General features: G+C 44.8%; 1 protein-coding gene across 1 annotated transcript in view; it reads left to right on the forward strand.

Moving 5' to 3' along the window:
- Positions 1-5338, forward strand: part of LOC103922075 (homeobox protein Hox-B4-like) — a 28110-nt gene that overhangs the window by 22147 nt on the left and 625 nt on the right. The window lies entirely within an intron of this gene.

Below are 5338 nucleotides of genomic sequence, written 5' to 3' on the forward strand. Positions count from 1 at the left end.
TTGTTAAAAGGGGGGGGGGGTGGGTTGTGTTCAGCTTTTCTTTCCTTCTTTTTTTTTTCCCTTCTCCTTTCCCTTCTTCCCCTTTGCTGTGGTAAAGCAGAGGCCATTGTTATCAGTGAGCAGCGCGTACCAGTCTATAGGGCAACTAGAATCTCAGGGTTTGTCCATTCAAAGCCCTCAGCTTTTCTGCACATCTTGGAAGCTGGAAAGCATCTTGATTTTTTTTTTTTTTTTTACCCTCTTCCCCAAACGGAGACAGAGAGACAATTTGAGCTGCCGTAACCGAAAGCTCCACTGGCTGAGCCCCCTCCCCCTCTGTTTTGGCTTTTTTTTTATACATATATACATGCACATGCTGGATTTTTTTCCTCTCTCTCGTATATTCCTTTAACGTTTTTAAAGGAAGGGGGTCATTCCTTGCTTATTGATTGCGTGGATGCTGGATGTGAAAATATATTATGTCTGCCTGTGCTTTGCTCGTCAGAGACTAAGGTAAGCCGGACTCAAATAGGCTATCACTTTGTGAATGGCGGAGTATATGTCCCAATGATTTATGACCATATGACTCCAATCTCGGTTCAAGAAGAGTTCACAAGCTTTAAGCTTCCTTCCACGCAGAGACTCTTTTGCAGCCCTCATCCAGGGCCCTTTTTTTCCCCCCTGCTTTACAACTGGGGAGTTCTGGTTGGGGTGAAGCTCGGTTGTGGGGGGAGGGAAGAGGGAAATTTTAGGAATGCGTCTCTGTTTTCCAGGCATATCCACCGCAAGGCAGTCGCTGGGATTTGAGCTCTTTCTGAGCGGTCGACCTATTGTTAAGGGCACGTTTAGAATATTTATTATTAATAATAATTTAAATTAAAAGCGGGGCTATGCCTGTTTTCGCTGGCTCTGGGAAATATACCTTAGGAGGGGGCGGGGGGAGGGGAAAGGCGCTGCTCTTCTTCATAAACACAGTCAGGTTGTGAATTTAGGATTTCCAACATGGAGGGGATGGCTTTACAGGAGAATACCTCTGCCTTAGATTTTTTGTCTCTTTTTCCCCCGACCGCCTGATTTTTTTCCCGAGTATCCTCCTCCCCGCAGCCCTTTCCCTCTCGCGCCTTCCCCCGATTTTTATTTTTATTTTTTTTTTTAATGTCTCTAAATCCTCGCACTCAGAAGTTGCAGGCAAAGAGTTTGTGGTTAAATGTTACCGCTCGCAAAGTGAAACTTGGAGCGCGATGAAACAGCCAGCGCGGATCCTGCCCGGGTTTAATTGGAACAGGAGATAATCGAATATTTATCATTCTGCCTGAGATTTTTTTTTTTTTTAAACAATCCCTTGGAGTAAATAATTAGGATTGCGGCCGTCCTCGGCGAAGATAAATGAGCGGCATTTGTGAGGCGCTGAGAGATGAGGTACAAAGCAAATCTTCTGTGGAAGCCACAAGCGAGCGAGCTTTTGGGCGAAGGGGATTGTAAATTTATTTTATGGACATTTAAAAAAAAAAAATCGTCGCTGTTATTTTTAGCTGCTTTAGCCGAGCCTCTCCGCTCGGTTCTGGTTTGGGTTTGTTTTGTTTTGTTTTGTTTTTTTAAGAAACCTATGCCAGACAGGAAGGCCTTGGAGAAATTCCCACCTCTGCCCTCGTAGATATTTTCAGCAAACCTATTCATAATAAAGGCGCTGCTGTTTGTTAATTAATTCACAGCTTCTCGGCTCGGGTAGCAGAGTCTACTTTTTAATAAGACATATTTATCATGACGAGGAAACCAAATGAGAGTAACTCCCAGCAAGGGTATCATCCTCTCTGTAGACAATAATACATCTCCGTGGAAGATGCAGTACAGATTTGGGAATGCATAAAGGATTTAATCAGTGTAAAAAAGCGAAGCAGTCCCTTCGTGGACACGTTGTCTGAGCCTGTGTTGGAAGTATACAGAGGTTTCATATGACATGACATAAGAACGCAGCAGTCAGGGAAGGGAAAAAAAGATGTTATTTATTGTCCAGCTATGGCTTCTGTTAAACCCCGGTACTTAGAAATATCGCATTAGACTTTATCTCCACAAAGTTTATTTTATTTTATTTTAGAGAATGAAAGAGCCCAGATAAAATTAAATATACAATAGATACAATTAAATATACAATGGATACAAATTTCAAAACAAAATGCACAGTGGCTCCTCGCAAACTCTGAGCTGCAGAGAGAAGTCACTGCCTTTTTAAAATACGTTTGCTGCTTGGTTGATCCTCACACATCAGATTATTTTCAGGTCGAGATAGTTTTCATATTTCTAAGGGTATTTCTGCTCTGTCTTTATAGTAGAGAAAGTGTATGTTTTGAGAAAAGAAAGAGAAAGAAAGAGATAAAGAAAAAGAAAAAGGCCAGAGAGGGAAATAAAAGAGGAAGATTTCATTTTGTAATTTGAGGTTTTGAACTGAGGTTTTAGACTTTTTGAGCTTGGATTGAGGGAGGGAGGAAGGATGAAAAATCAAAGGGGTAGAAAGTTAAGAGCAAATGGCCTGGTGATGCATTTGTTTTCCAAGAAAAAAAAAACCAACAGCAATTAAACTGCTTTTGGAATCACATCTTGCCAATGGTAGTTCCAGATTCAAGACTGATGAGTACAAAGCAGCGCAGGCAATGAAGGGTATGTTTTCTAAATACAACCTGTGCTACCAGAGTGAGAGGGAGAGACTAACAAACAGGCCAAAAGAAGCACATTCTTGAATTCATGCCCCTGCTTAAATCTGCTTAAAATATTTGCACTGAATTCCAAAGACATTGTGAGTCTCTGTGTAAACAGCAAATCAAGCCAACTGTGTCAGGACACCGTTACCTGGATAAAACATATTGACTATTTGCTGTTTTCAGGTTAAAAACAAATGGACTGGACAGAGGCCCTACAAGAAACTTAGCAGACGTTTAATTTCTGATGCTATAACGTCTTGCTGGTTTTTATGTGTGCGAATGGCTGATTTGAATAGGTCAGGGGTAAGAAAGCAAGACTTTCCCTCCTTTCGTGCTTGTAGCTAGCAATTATCCATTCCGTATTCTTATATTTACATTAATGTGTGCGCTATCTGGACACGGATGTGTATACGTGCACACGACACACATCTACATGCATATACACACACATTTTATATGGGAGTACAAGTGTGTGCGTGGGGGTGTGTATATATGTGTATAGATAAATATGGAAGTAAATAGATGTATACAGATGAAACCACGTGTACTTAAAGAGCATGTGTGTAGTTATACATCCTGGGTGCCCTCCTCTAAGGGGAAAAAAGGTGCAAACAACGAACCAACCAGGAAAACTACCCCCCAAAATCAGCTCAACACACTTGCACCGTAACATTTGTTGAGCCTCCTTAGGCTGCACACAGGACAAAATCTGCTCAAAGCATCTGTTCGCCCTGTTCTGTGGGACCCTATTCATGTCATGGGCCTTTCAGGCCCCAAGATGGATTCATAGGCCGGGTACTATTATTGTGTGTTTTCTCCTAACCTTTCAGGTCAGCTTCCAATAGACAGCTGGAAACGGCCTGTCACGTGGCCTTGGGGTGCCAATGTTCTGCCATAGGGGTGTCAAGACCCTGGTAGCCGGAAAAATCATTTTGGGGAGTCCCAGAGATGCAGAAGACAACGTACTACGACAGCTCCACGCTCTTTGGGGGTTACTCCTACGGGAGTGCCAATGGGTTCGGCGATGAGGGTCCCCAGCAGCCCTTCCAGCCGGCCTCTCACGTGGAGAACGACTACCAGAGGTCCGCCTGCTCCCTCCAGTCTCTTGGCAACACAACCCCGCACGCAAAAAGTAAAGACCTGAACGGGAGCTGCATGCGTCCAAGTTTGCCCCAGGAGCACCATCCGCCTCCCCCCGTCTCGCCGCCCCCAAACCCTGCCACCAACAGCACCAGTAGCAACAGCAATAACCAGTCGGGGAGCAGTAAAACTGCCCCCAGCAAAGCCAACCTCAGTGCAAGCGCCAGTCTCACCAAGCAGATTTTCCCCTGGATGAAAGAATCGAGGCAAAACTCCAAACAGAAAAACAGCTCCCCTAGCACAGGTACACTGTTCTGCTTTTTGTAACCCTCCGCTTTCCTAAACAGCGAGGTAACGAAGCCACTGGCTGGAGAGGTTTTGTTTTGAGAGGAGTGGTCTTGTTTGGAGGGAGGGGAGAGGGGGAGAGGACACAGTGAGGATGCAGCGAGGATCCAGCAAGGATCCAGTGAGGATCCAGCGAGGATCCTGGTGCTGGGCATGATCCCAAGACTGCCAGCCGCATGCCCTGGCCAGGCTGAACGAGTCTTGGCCCATCCTGCAGCGCTGACTGCGCACACTTGGTTTATTTTAAACATATCCGGAGCACCACAGGGAAATACAACCAGGCGGTTGTACACAGCCGATGTCTGACTGTGTAGATACAGATAGATGAAAATGTACGCCCACTGCTCAACCTAGCGATGCTAAAGCGGAGTGCTTGTTCTCTTCCCACCTCCCTGCCTCCGGACACAGCAGTAAACCTGGTGCTCTTTGAGTGTATGTGTGCACATAGAGAGCAGATGCATAAACAAATGGATATTCTTGCATGCATACGCGCACATCTCTAACGCGATCAAGAAAAAAATCAGTATGGAAATATCACTGTTCTGACAAATATATTCATATAAACTTTGCGGCACACACTTCACTCCACGTTAACATAATTTGTTATATACATGTTTATCTCATAAAAAGGTAGGTACAAATGCAATTCGGTGTTTAACCACGTACATGCAAATATTTGTGTTACACAAATACAAGACACACAAGCTATGCGTGTGTGCGTGCATTCGTACCTCGGCAAACCAAGTACCTCCCAACACTGACCCGTGTTAGTATTAATTGGCTTTGCAGTGACTGCCCCCCTGCCAAATATTATTTTCTCAAAATTATCTGTTGGAAATAATCGACTCCTAAATAAATGGCCCTGGAATCCTTTTCTACATGACATGATCAAATTTTCATAAACCAGGGGCAGCTTTGGAGAACAGAACTCTTAATAAATGACATGATTATGGAGTGCAGGCTAATGCGAAGGGGTGAGGAAAGGGGGGGTCGAACTCTTGTGCCTGTTCCAGGATTTATTAAGAAACGATGCATTCAATTTCTGCATGTAAGTAATTATCTTTTATTTCATTTCGCGGCCAGCAGAAACCTGCAGCGGCGAGAAAAGCCCTCCAGGCTCCTCAGCCTCCAAGAGAGCCCGCACAGCCTACACCAGCGCTCAGCTGGTGGAGCTGGAGAAGGAATTCCACTTCAACCGCTACCTGTGCAGGCCCCGCCGCGTGGAGATGGCCAACCTG

Source organism: Pygoscelis adeliae, unplaced genomic scaffold (genome assembly GCF_000699105.1).
Source record: "Pygoscelis adeliae isolate BGI_AS28 unplaced genomic scaffold, ASM69910v1 Scaffold338, whole genome shotgun sequence".
Taxonomy (NCBI): domain Eukaryota; kingdom Metazoa; phylum Chordata; class Aves; order Sphenisciformes; family Spheniscidae; genus Pygoscelis; species Pygoscelis adeliae.